Below are 14802 nucleotides of genomic sequence, written 5' to 3'. Positions count from 1 at the left end.
CTGCCCTCCTCATGTGATTGTCATTGATAAGATCCTCCCCTCTAGGGGGGCCTACATTCGAAATTTGCTAGTGGTAGCCAAGGCCCTACTCCTTAGCCCTCTCCTAACCAAACCCCTGCTAAGGGAAGGAAAAACAAAATTTTGACCCTTGAGCCGAAGACCAATAAAAGAATTAAAATGGACAAGAGGGTGGAGGTTGAAACTGGTGACTTTGATGAGGAAATTTGTGGGAGTAGAAGAAGGTTGGGAAGAATTGCTTAGACCCGGGTCGATACAAACAAATGGCCAGTCACTCTCAAGAAGAGGAGGAGGATGATGCCAAATCTAAGGAGAGTGACAAGAATTCAAGGGATGGTATGGATAAGGGGAAAGAGGAGACAAATAAAGAAGTCAAGAAATGGATGATATCCTTGATGGTACATGGAACTTTGAGGTAAACAACACTACTAAGGACCCCTTCCTTGACCCCACACATGTCTCTGCTACCATCACCCTACCTTTTGTTGTCAACCAGGAGCACCCCAATCAATATCACCAATGCCTCCCCTCAGACTATTTCCTCCTTGGTTGGTAAAGAGGGCTAGGAGAACCTGAAGTGCAATGCTAACATTTCTGATAGGCAGGTTAAGTGGAACCTCCTTCCTAGAGAATTGTAGCAGGACTCTAAAGCTATAAACCAAGGAGAATGAACCTGTTACCCGCAAGGAACACAAGGAGTTGATGGACAGGTGCATAGCAGTGGAAGAGGGATTCAACCTTTTCTTCAAATTCACTCTCAAAGTGACGCATGCAGTGGCTACCACTCTTTCGCTATTGGCTAATAATTTGGAGGAGGAGAACTTTGGAAAGGAGGACATGAAGCTTCTTTATAGCTTCCTTGTTGATGACTAAGTTAAGGTTCTCATGGTTGGGAAGGGAAAGAAGAAGGAGGCTAATTAATGTCTTTCTAGTTTTTATTGTTTTTTGGTACTCTTCCGATCTCTCCCTATCTGTTGTTGATTTATTTATTTTTAATGCTAAACTTGTTTATGAGTTGTAGGTGGTATGATGCGATGACCACCTACATGCAGTTTGTTAACTTGTTAAACTCTATTGGTTTTAAAAGTAGGAATACTAGTAACTCTATATTCTGGTATATTGTTTTTGATATGAACCGTTAGGGGGACTATTTGGTTGTGTGTTGGTTGCCAACTAGTTTTGTGTTGGTTGCCAACAGGTTTTTGATGGTTGTTCAACCGCTATTGTAAAGGGCTAGCCCCCTAGTTTTTGGCTACTTTTTATCAAAAACATTTATAATGTTCCTTATGCATTATGGTTTTGTCTACTAGAATACAATAACTATCACTCCCAAACATGTATTTATAAAATTAAAAAAATTATTGCACATTGGGTAGGGTGGAGGCCACAAAAGGTTTTATGGAAATTTGGAAAGATCTTTTAGTCAATTAACACATGTGATCACTTTTTCTAAAAAGAAATTTGATGCAAATTAACACTCCTCGTTTACTGTCGGTTGTTCTCTGACACTGCAACTTTTTTAACCTCAAAGTTAAAAGCTTTGTTGGAAATTATAAGTGGATGGTGAAGATTCAATTTGGACAAGCTTGAGTGCATTCTTGACAGGGTGTGAATGATAGCTATTATTGTAATTAATGCTCTCTGTTGATATGTCTTCTTATTTGGAGAAGTTTGAAAAATAATATTAAGCCCAAGAAAATTGCAAGGGACCAATGAAAAATTCAGAATAATTAAACATAAATTAATTTAAAACTAAAATTTATGTCAAACTTTAGAAATTAAATTTTTGGGAACTACACAAATTAGTAGAGGAGGTCTACTAAAAACATTAGTTCCTTGCCTATATATAGGCAGGGACTAATAATTAAAAGATGTATATGATTTTAAATTATAATACTACATAAATAAAATAAAATAAATTATTAAATTTTATTTACAAATTAAATTTTAAAATGACAAAAGTTATTTTACATTAAATAGGAGATTCAACTGACTAGTAAACTTTTCTTAGGGAGAAATGCCTAGACTTCCTTTTGGGAGAATTGCATAGGAGCAAGAGTGTTAAGTGTTCCATTCATTTGATGAGAGATGGATTCCTGTGATCCACTATTCATAAAACATAGATCAATGATTTTGACACAAAACAACTATATATATATAAATTAAATTTTAAAACGACAAAAGTTATTTTACATTAAATAGGAGATTCAACTGACTAGTAAACTTTTCTTAGGGAGAAATGCCTAGACTTCCTTTTGGGAGAATTGCATAGGAGCAAGAGTGTTAAGTGTTCCATTCATTTGATGAGAGATGGATTCCTGTGATCCACTATTCATAAAACATAGATCAATGAATTTGACACAAAACAACTATATATTAAAAGATGTATATGATTTTAAATTATAATACTACATAAATAAAATAAATTAAATTGTTAAATTTTATTTACAAATTAAATTTTAAAACGAAAAAAGTTATTTTACATTAAATAGGAGATTCAACTGACTAGTAAACTTTTCTTAGGGAGAAATACCTAGACTTCCTTTTGGGAGAATTGCATAGGAGCAAGAGTGTTAAGTGTTCCATTCATTTGATGAGAGATGGATTCCTGTGATCCACTATTCATAAAACATAGATCAATGAATTTGACACAAAAAACTATATATATATTGTTGGTGTAAATACGTATTTACTATTTACACTTACTTAAGTTTACTTAGGTTAATGCATTATTTTATTATTTTATTTTGTGAGACACTTAGAAGTTTGCGCACCTTTTTGAGTTGTCATGTTGCCAACGCAGAAGTATGTAACTCTATTAAAGCACATGGTGTCTACAACACTGGATTTTGCATCATTCACTAAGTTGTCATGTAGACAGCATAGTTATTCGCACTCCTTTTCTAGCACATGTTGTCTACAACACTAATTTGCATGTTACACCCTTATAGGCTTATCCTCTCATCATCGCACTTACTTATATGCTTAATGGAGGATAACCCATATCTGGTGGACATGTGCCTAGTTGTATGACTTATCATGTAGCTAATTTCGAGGCACTCTAGATGCATCTCAAAGGCATTTATATATAGACACTCCTAGTGTGCTCTCAATGCATATTGAATTGAATACATTGTTATTCTAATCATACTCCTTTCTAGTCTATAGTTGTGCTTGTGTTTGAGTTCTTAGTTCTTGGGTGAATTTTTCCCTAAGGAAAATTCTTACATGGTATCATAGCTTGGAGATTTTCTCTTCACATAGTCATTCGAGACCATTATTGCTTCAACACCTTAGCCCAAATCCAGAGTACTGTAGAAATTGGGAGCATCTAGAGCCAAATCTGGCCTCACCATTACGTCTGAAATGTTGATTCGGTGAAGATTGACTATAAACTCGGCTACCTTAGCCCAAAGTCGACCGTGAGGCAATTTTTTTTTGCAAATCGGTACCCGGAAGCCTCGATTTGCAACTAGGGTATGGTCATTTTGCAAATTTAATTTATTTATTTTCCAGATCTGCAATTTTTTGCAATTTTTTGTCTATGTTATTTCCAAAAAAAAATTGCCTAATCAAGCTAGCAGAGAAAAAAACAATTGCAGAACCGAGTTATCAGATCTCGACCCTACGATTTGGGAGGAATATTGTTTAATCACAGAGCATATTCCAAAAATTGGCATTAGACTGTACAAATTAACTGGCTCATATAATCCTATCAACGATCCTCAACTCCTACTTCTGGCCCCGCCTTAGACTCCGGCCAATACTCATAACTTGGCAGTGAATATTCTCCTCAACTCTGGCTTACATAAATTGGTAGGCCTACCTTGTTATTTGAATCTCACAGCCTGAGTGTTTTAAACACTCCACACCGCCACACACCCATGAATTGGTATAAAAATAATTAAATTCTGGCTATTGTCAAAAACTTTCAGGTAGTAATCCATCGGTGTGGCCTAGATATTTTGACCACCATGCGGCCTCTCTGCAGCGCCCACGTCCACGCCAAGATTGCCACATGGCATCATATCTAAAGCACACATGGCATGACCACTCCATGGTGGATAACGACAGACAGCAACCACATAGGCCAAATCTCTGCCATGTGGACATCTTCCCACATCAGCCCTGCACATGATGGACAATCCACTCAATGCCACGTAGAGCCCAATCAGCCACCTACGTGGAACAACCACATGGAAAGTCATATGCCAAGTCATCAATGACTCATCTGCCACATCAGACCATACCTTATCACATTAGACAAACACGTCATCCCTCCATGTGTCATACACATCTACAATTTTTGTATGGCCCGTACGACTGTACAAGTGCCATACTGTCTAGTCACCTACCATGTCAACGTAGTCCATACAACACGTCACAACACATGTTAGTCATAGACCTAACATGTCATTTTTTGTCAAACCCATCCGTACAGTTTCATATGTGCTGACGTCATTAGCCATATAGGTGACATCATCACCACGTCAGTAGGGGAATGCATTTTCGCTGATGTCAACATTTTACCAGGTTAAAATTGATGGTCGTCTAACTGTCATTCCTAGTCATTTTTCAACTACTGTGATGACTATTTAACCATCAAATTTAAGCACACAGTTTTTCTTCCATACCCCTCTCTAGATTCCTTTTTAATTTGGTAGCCTGACTTTGCAAGGTCATAACTTGGACATCCACACTCCAATTCAGGTGCAATTTTTTTTTTTGAAATTGGGTAGAATTTCCAAAATTCTCTAGTGGTGGTGTTCTTTTCTAGTTTTGGCACAAGGATTTTTTAGAAATTGTATTTTTTGGTGATTGTACCTGTTCAATCCTACATTTTGCAACTTCAAACGCTCCATACGGGCACATCTGGTCACTTTTTTAGGTTCTTTTTTTTTAAGTGCGTATTTTTTCATCTATTTTCTAGATCTATAGTCAAATTCTTGAGTTGTGTGGACAAAAATCTCACTTTTAGAATTAGGGCTTTTTCTGCATTGTATTGCTTTGATTACTTTTCAGAATTATTGTACATCTGAGCTATAGTGCTTAGTGACAGATTTAGGCCTCAAAAGATAGTTGTAAAAGCAAAATCAAAAAGTCCACTTTGTTCATTTTGACAAGTGGCCTATTGTACACGCACTACATATAAAGTGCCAAAAGTATCTTCTTCTATTTTTTTTTAATTTTTTTTTGGGGGGGGGGTCTTTTGATTGAGTGAAAGGGGGGGTATGTACTATGTTCTTGTGTCTCTCTTATATGCTCTTTTCATGTCTGCATCATGAGTTCACCTAAATGTCCACTTCTAACTTCATGTAATTATTCTACATGAAAAGATATTGCATGGAGTAGATTAATGGAAAAAGGTAACAATCTTTCTGTTGATGGTACAATTACCAAACCTACTGATGCTAAAGAACTCTTTGAATGGAAAAAAAAAAAGATCAACGAGCTTTAGGAATTATTAGGATTTGTGTTCATAGAGATCTCTTCTTTCACATTGCTAGTTGTACAAAATCCAAATGAGCTTGGGACAAACTTGAATCATTGTATGGTAAGGTGGATGAGGAAAAAGAATTTTAGATCGAGGACGATCTACTTCTCTTGGATCCAAAGAATTTTGACACAATTCAGGATTACATCAACAAAGCCAATGAGTATAGGGCACTTCTTAAATATTGTGGAAATCCCATGAAGGATGAAAAGTTAATTCATCACATCCTGAAGAGGCTACCTTCAGAGTATGCTTCCTTTGTTTCGAATTTTAATACTCAAAGGTTGACCTTGGGAACTGCTTACCAAAAGGCTACATTTGATGCATTTGTAGAGATGTTGATTGTTAAACAATCTCACTTGATGGATTTAGGACTTCTCATGACATCAAAGACCAAAGCCTTGGGGGCTAGTGATGAGCACCAATCAAGTCAAGGAGGGAAAAGTTCTAGCAACAAGAAGCAGAAGCAGTGGAAGTAGAAATCACAATCTGAGACACAACAGTCCTCCTCACAACAAGGCAATTATTCTTCCAACAAGAAGGGAAGTAATGACAAGAAGGACAAACTTTTTTGTGCATATTGCAAAAAGCCAAATCATGGCGAGCATCATTGCAAGACTAACAAAATCAATGAGTTAGAAAATCTACTTAGGAGTGCTAGATACTTCCAAGGATTCAACTCCAACCTCTTCAAAGGGAAAAGGGCAAGCAGTTATGGCAAACACAAGTTCTTCTTTGGAATGGATACTTGACTTAGGTGCCTCTTACCATATGGGTTCTTCAAAGGGAGACTTTTCTTCATTGAAGCAGTCAAAGGTACCACACATCTTTGTGGGAGATGATACTAAAATGGAACTTGAAGGAAAAGGACATGTGGAAATGGACAATGGGGAATTCAAAGATGTTCTCTACATTCCAAACCTTAGCTCCAATCTCCTCTCAGTTTACCAAATCACTCACCTTGGAGATGGTCACAAAGTTGAGTTCCTTCTAGATTCAGTGATGGTGTGTAGTCTTAGAGATGATTCATTGGTTGCAGTGGGGAAAGTCAATCATGACAAAAGGCTTTATTCCTTCTCCCACTTTGTGCCTAGGTCTCCTTCACAAGCCTTGTTGACTCACTCACATTCACACATGAACTTATGGCATGAGTGGTTTAGTCATCTTGCCTTTCGCTTCCTTTGACAACTTTGCTTCAAACACATGGTCAAAGGTCTACCTAACGTCAACTTTTCTAAAGGTGATTGTTCCTCATGTTTAGTGAATATGTTCTCGAGGAGAAGTATGATAAAGGGAAGTCTTCAAGAGCACCAGTTGTTCTCTAGTTGGTTCACATGGTTTTGGCAGGTCCTTTTATATTGACTTTAGTCAGCCAAGGCTGCTACATCCTTACTTTTGTTGATGACTTTTCAAGATTCGCATGGGTCTACTTCCTTCATCATAAGAGTGAAGTGGTTCATAAGCTTCAAGCCTTTAAGAGTCATGTTGAACACAAATCAAGGAAAGCCATCAAGGTTCTTTGGATGGACAATGAGAACAAATATGTGGACAGAAGACTTATTAGAGACTTTTGCAGACTTGAGGCGGTTGATCTTTAGAATCCACCAACATTCAGTCCGCACTGAGCATTAGGACTCTCAAATCCATGGCAAGTTGCATGATAAAAGCCAAGTCTCTTGATCCTACACTTGAAGTTGAAGCCATTAGCAGTGCCACTCACATACTTAACAGGGCTTCTCATAATGCCTGAGATGGAAAAACACCTTTTGAGGCGTGGTGCAGTAGAAAACTAGTTGTGAATCACTTCAGAGTCTTTGGTTGTCTAGCATGTGAAAACCTATCTTCCAGGGGATACAAGGCATCATCACCTCGGCCTTGTACTTTCATCGGTTACGAAGAAGGAGCTAAGGCATATAGATTTATAGATCTAGAGACTCGTGAGATTTTTGTGGGGAAGGATGTTCACTTTGAGGAAAGTTCACTTAGCTTATCCTCTAATCCTCTCTGCACTTCATAGACTATGGAAATTGATAGTGACACCAGTGATAGTGCTTCAACATATTCAAACATGTGGGGTTCTATTGACAGTTACAGGGAGAGGTCACGTCATTACAGTCCACATGCATACATTGCCACAATGAAAAGTCCAACACAACATGGTACATGTTGTCTTCCAGATCCAGCTTCAGTTAATGACTACATGGCAAACATAGCAGGTTTGTTCATGGAGTCACACACCATAGATTTGGGAAATAGCCTTGAGGACTTACTTCTTCTCATTGATGTTGATGATCCTTCTACAGTTGTTGTGAGGGCTCACTCTGACCCTCGTGTCCATTCTCTACATGATCAATCTTTACAAGTTGGTGTGATTGTGGATCCTTATGAACAATAGTTATCAGAGGTCTCTTTATCAGTTGAGGAGACAGATGCCTCATTGGGACATGTTCAACATACATCCTTGCCAGATCTGCATTTGTTCTTTTCAACATAGTTGGAAGGGGAAAAATCAACATCAACATAGGGATACTTGAGTAGGTTTCACAACCACCGTACATCTTTAGGATTGTACCTTAGCCATTGTTTCTTCCAAAGGGGAGGAACATCATTCTACACCCTTCGACCAACTTCTTCCTTGGAGTAACAATCACTAGTCGGCATTCTTCATTTGGGGGGGGGGGGGGGGGACTACCTTGTCTCTCTTCCTCTTCTTTCTTATGGGGGGGGGGGGGGGGGGGGTGTTTCCTCTTATGAGGTTTTGTCTCTCTCCTTCTTCACTATTGTATATACTGGATGCATGTCATAATGGGAGGGTCTTGATTACTCCATCCATTCATGCATCCCTTTTTCATCTCTCTTTTTGGGGTACGTTTTCCCTCTTTCTCTGCTTTATGAGAGATTGCATTTCATTATGTATGGGTACCTAACACGGCCTAGTAGCCAAGACCCATCTTGAATTTCATCCTAGTTTTTGTAATCTTAAGGACATTCCTCTAAGTTGCACTTAAGGGGGGGTATTGCAATAAATACGTATTTACTATTTACACTTACTTAAGTTTACTTAGATTAATGTATTATTTTGTTATTTTATTTTGTGAGACACTTAGGAGTTTGAGCACCTTTTTGAGTTGTCATGTTGAACATAAAAGTATGCAACTCTATTTCAGCACATGGTGTCTACAACACTAGAGTTTGCACCATTCATTGAGTTGTCATGTAGACAAAACAGTTATTCACACTCCCTTTTTAGCACATGTTGTCTATAACACTGATTTGTGTGTTACACTCTTGTAGGCTTATCCTCTCATCATAACACTTACTTTCGTTCTTAATGGAGGATAACCCATATTTGGTGGACATGTGCCTAGTTGTATGACTTATCATGTAGTTGATTCTGAGGCATTCTAGATGCATCTCAAAGGCCTTTATATACAGGCACTCCTAGTGTACTCTCAATGCATATTGAATTGAATACATTGTTATTCTGATCATACTCCTTTCTGGTCTACAATTGTGCTTGTGTTTAAGTTCTTAATTCTTGGGTGAATTTTTCCCTAAGGCAAATTCTTACATATATATGCACACACACACACATATGTACATATATATACATATATATGTATATGTATGTATATATATATATATGTGTGTGTGTGTGTGTGTGTGTGTGTGTGTGGCAAAAGTTACTTCGCATTAAATAGGAGACTCAAATAATTGGAAAACTTCCTTTTGGGAGAATTGCCTAGATGCAATGAGTGTTAAGTGTTCCATTCATTTTTATGAGAGATGGGTTCTTGTGAGCCACTGCTCATAAAACACAGGTCAATGAGTTTGACACAAAATCTAGATATATGGTATTTGATAGCAATATCGTGCAATTGGAATCACTATAGAAATATCTTCTACTTATTCAATAATTTATAATCAATGCATATTATATTTACTAGCACTTGCATCATAGGAGGTGCAAGGGAACAGTTGATAGGAAACTTTGTATGTAATAGTTTTGATAATTGTTAACTTATAAAAAAAGTTTTAATCCCTTTTAAAATCTTGTAATGATTTAAGTAGCTAATATTAATTTTTAAATATAAAATATCTGTCATGTGTGATCAATATGGAAACGTTGATTCATTGGTCAAAGTCCGTGTTAGAGTATTTTTGTTTAGATTAACATAAAAACAGGTTTTATAGGGACCTGAAACACATTAAGTAGTAGATTACATTAATAGCAATTAAGTCCAAAAGTAGGATTATGTTGGACAAAAAATGAACCTTAAAAAATATATAGCAAACCAGCTAACAAAATCTGCAAGAAACCAAAAGACCAAGGCTAGAACTAAACACATAAAACCAAAAACCACCAAGACGAGACATAGACATTGAAATTAAACCATCTCCTTTAAGAGTCTTAACTACTCAAACCTTTGTTACCTCATAATCCTATTCATTGTTCCTCAATGTTCTTCAATATTGGAGTATTTGTTTTATCTTTAACTAGAATTGATGTTATTTTTTGTACAAATTTGAAGGAAATGTTATTATATAATTAGAATAAGATTTATTTTTTGCAATTATAATATTTAAGAAAATTTTAGGAAAGTAAGTATCATTTGGGTTTGTGATATTTGTTTTGATTACTTATCTAATTACTAAACATTCATTTAGTATCAATGTATTTGTCATGGTAATTGGAATGCAATTTTAAAATTATAATATTTGGACATGACATTGCATGTTATCATCAAATATAAATTCAATGATATTTACTATTAGCTACTAGATTATGCAATAACCCTAAATCTTAGAGTAATAATATGCATATATTTCAATTGAATACACGTAATATTTTTCATTATACAATAAGATGTTTGTGAAGAACCATATTACAATAGGTTATTTTACACAATATTTGTATAATGCATCAGTACAGACTACCTTTTTTAGATTCACACAATCTCTTTTTTCATACACACTTGTGTAGCCCCGAGGCTTGGATGGAGAGATATGAGGTGTGAAGGGACAAGGAAAGCATGGGAAGAAATACTTGCATTAATAGAAAACTAAGAAAGTTCAAGAATTGTGACGTAGAATGAAAAATAGTTGTACAAATGAGGGGAAGAGTGTGGTGGTACTACAATGCAAAATATACGACAAACTAAATTATTGAGATAATGAATTTTGCACACATTGCATAATATTGTTATATTATATTATTTTATTTTGTTATGTAATGTTGTACCTAGGAGCACCTAGATGGATGTGCAACATGAAGAGATTCCCATGAGATATACTTTATGAGTTGTACTGTAAAATTGTGATAATATTTGATGTAATTATTTAATATAGGGAGAAATATTAAATGTCCAATATTAAATGTGAGGTCAATGGGTTAGGTATCGCATGGTTTTTGTTGTCAATCAAGATTGCACCTTTAGCAAGATGAAATATTTAGTTATCCTATTGAAACATGGAAACTCTCTCGGGTGGTGGGTTGTCCTAAAATGATAGATGAATTTCTAAATCTGGCGTTCCTAAATAGACCTAAAGTCTTAATTGTATGCAGAAAAAGGGATAAGAAGATGAATGATAAAATGAAAAACTAAACCTAAGTGAGGTGATACACCAGTATTTTGTTGGCAGTTTCAATTAGCTCAACACAAATTACCCATAATATGGATGATTCACATTACCCAAACAAGCATGCAATTACAAAACCTATGCAAGGACCTAGGATATTTTGTTTTGAAAGGAAAACCTAGGATTTACCAATAATCTACAAAAAAGAACAAGGACACAAACAAAACCTAAAATAAATACCTGCAATTACAAGTATCAAGATTCAAATAGGCAATAAGGAATATAACTTCACTGAAGGATAAACACAACATAAAAGCAAAAGAATCCACAATATTGCACAAGAATCAATGAGAATGAATTGTTGAATCTGTATAATCAATGCCAAAAACTTATGCTACAAAGTGCTTCACAATCAACTCAAAAATTTACAATGTGCAAAAATCTGAGCAAGAAAGAAGAGACCTCAAAATGAGGTGAAGTCACAAGAAATAGAGCTCCAAAACCCCAACTCGAATATGGAAATATGCATGAAAAATCCATCTAGAAAATCATCCAATTTGTGAAGAAATCCATCAAATCTTCCCCCAAACTCAAGTACTATTAATAGCCACCTCAAAACTATGTCCATTTGCTAAAAATTCATGCAAACCCAAAGCTCAGATCTCATAATAAACCCAAAAATATGGCATGTTAAACTCCTCAAAAATATACAAAAAAATGCTCAATAAGGGCCTCCAAGTGATCCACATGCATAATTCATCCTAATAGGATTACAACTCATCTAAAATAGCACTTAAGTGCTTAATAACTGCATGAGAAAGTTAAACTACCCCTCATCTGAAAATGAACTCTAAATCACATATAATTAACTGAAATAGTCTCTTTTAGCTTAAAATAGGACTTTGAGTTCGCATGAAAGTCACCTCAACTCTCAAAAATTATAACTGCAAGCTCCATTTCTTTATCTTTACATTTAATATAAATAATAATATTAGATCCATATAGCAATTTGACATATTAATTTTATAATGAATTTATGCAAGATTGGATTTTTCTTTTGAAAATATCAATTATATCTAGTGTTTTTCATGAAGAAGGCTACCACTGGTAAGATCACAACCTTGAGATTTATATTGCAATTATTTCTTGATTTTGTTCTCACTTATTTCTTATTTGAAGCTCTACACCTTCTTCAATATGTATATTTCTCTCAAGCTAAAAGTATTGTGTTATTCTATATTTTTTGAGAAGGGTTTTATTTTTGAAATAAACAATATCATACTTTGGGTGTCATATGGATAACTCTTCTCCTTATGGTATAACAGCTGCTTTTGGTCTAATTTTTTTTGAAATGGTGTTTCTCTCCATTATATGACTCATATGTATAATACTCATTTGTGTGCTAATGAACCCAATAATTCTTTCGATGAATGTGTTGTGTAGATACCATTTTTGGATATTCCATATGTTGCTCCTACATTGTGACAATAACTCACTACTTGGGAATACTAATTTTGCCTATTGTATATGATTGCTTGCATTAATTATCATGAATTAGATCTTATTTGCATATATTCATCTGGGAATGATTAAAACTCTCTTGGATATTCCTTTAATCATAGCATGGTTGGCTATTCTCACTATCATTTTGTATGCTGCTATAACATTTCTTTAAATAGCTCTCCATTTTTAGAAATTACACTATCTTTATTTTCATTGAAGATGATCAATTTATGTATCTTTTGATGTAATGAATAGAAAACTTTCCCCTTTTTAGGTTATAAACAAATTATAACTTAATGACATCAAATTCTTCCTTTCAAAATCAATAATGTATTGTAAAACATATAGATTTTTACCTTGCATTGCTTATCCTTTCTTCATATATTGGTTGTAACTTGTAGCCTCATTTCTAGCAATGCTTTAAATAATTCTACTATTTTGAGGAAATAATACCACTCAACAACATGCTTTGTTTATATAAATAATCTATTTGCACTCTTATTCTCATGTTATTTCTGGAACTTTTATCATTATTAATCTGGTAAGACTGTAAGTCAATAGTAGTATATTTTTAGCATAATTTCAGCATGTTCTAGTTTTACCTTTATAATCACAACCTTTCCTTTGTCGAATCATAGTCTTTCCTTTGTCAAATAGCTCCTCTGTAATCACAACTTTTATTAATCTTTAATAAATAAAGATTCTAAAGACTTATGGTATTACCTTCATGTAGAAATGTAGTCTTTCATATTACTTTAATAAATATTATGTTGAAAACAAAAAAGTGTACATCTCTCACCTTGTATTTAAGCAACTTCTCACTATAAATTATTGGGTTCAATTTGCATAAGTTGTGTATTGGATTCACCTTCCATAAATTATAATGAATAAAGTTTTTGCTTCTATTGTATTGACAAAAAATCATGAACCTTTGATATGTTGGTACATAATTTTCTTGTACATAATTTTGTTGCCGGTTGGGCTCACAAACATGCTAATTGAATAAGCTGCAGGTCCATCACCAGCTTTGGCCTCTGGAGTTTTGGTGTTTGGATACATACTTGCTAACTTGAGGTCTTATGTTCTACTCTCGCCCCTCTCCCCATGTGGTGTCAATGCTGGGCCAATGCACCCCAAGACCCATGTGGTAGGTGGGGTCCCTGACCTATTGCCGATTGGGCTCACAAACATGCTAATTGAATAAGCTGTAGGTCTATCACCAACTCCGGCCTCTGGAGTTTTGTGTTTGGATACATACTTGCTAACTTGAGGTCTTATGTTCTACTCTCACCCCTCTCCCCATGTGGTGTCAATGTTGGGCCAATGCACCACAGGACCCACATGGTAGGTGGGGTCCCCGACCTATTGTCGGTTGGGCTCACAAACATGCTAACTGAATAAGCTGTAGGTCCATCACCAACTTCGGCCTCTGGAGTTTTGGTGTTTGGATACATACTTGCTAACTTGAGGTCTTATGTTCTACTCTCGCCCCTCTCCCCATGTGGTGTCAATGCTGGGCCAATGCACCCCAAGACCCACATGGTAGGTGGGGTTCCCGGCCTATTGCCAGTTGGGCTCACAAACATGCTAACTGAATAAGCTGCAGGTCCATCACCAACTCCGGCCTCTAGAGTTTTGGTGTTTGGATACATACTTGCTAACTTGAGGTCTTATGTTCTACTCTCGCCCCTCTCACCATGTGGTGTCAATGTTGGGCCAATGCACCCCAGGACCCATGTGGTAGGTGGGGTCCCTGGCCTATAGTCGGTTGGGCTCACAAACATGCTAATTGAATAAGCTGCAGGTCCATCACCAACTCTGGCCTCTAAAGTTTTGGTGTTTGGATACATACTTGCTAACTTGAGGTCTTATGTTCTACTCTCGCCGCTCTCCCCATGTGGTGTCAATGTTGGGCCAATGCACCCCAGGACCCGCGTGGTAGGTGGGGTCCCCGGCTTGTTGTCGGTTGGGCTCACAAACATGCTAACTGAATAAGCTACAGGTCCATCACCAACTCCGGCCTCTGGAGTTTTGGTGTTTGGATACACACTTGCTAACTTGAGGTCTTATGTACATGCATGTTGCAAGTTTCCTCTTATTGTTGGCTTCAATATAGTTCACATTATATTTATCGTTCAAGCACATTTGTAATTATTGTTGCTATAAGATCTCTGGCTACAAGTTCTTCTCAGAGATATTAAAGCTCT

At 36.1% G+C, this 14802-nt stretch overlaps 1 long non-coding RNA gene across 1 annotated transcript in view; it reads left to right on the top strand.

Annotated features, from left to right (window-relative positions):
- The window catches only part of LOC149534953 (uncharacterized), a 228990-nt gene extending 218249 nt beyond the window's left edge, over positions 1–10741 (top strand). The window contains exon 3 of the long non-coding RNA XR_016357041.1: positions 10497–10741. This is a non-coding gene — a long non-coding RNA (uncharacterized LOC149534953). The remainder of the gene's footprint in view (positions 1–10496) is intronic.
- The last annotated feature ends 4061 nt before the right edge of the window (positions 10742–14802 follow it).

This window comes from Cupressus sempervirens, chromosome 10, assembly GCF_028749045.1.
Source record: "Cupressus sempervirens isolate cs-2001-9-10 chromosome 10, ASM2874904v1, whole genome shotgun sequence".
NCBI classification, from domain to species: Eukaryota; Viridiplantae; Streptophyta; class Pinopsida; order Cupressales; family Cupressaceae; genus Cupressus; species Cupressus sempervirens.
This window is presented reverse-complemented; position numbering and strand designations above follow the sequence as displayed.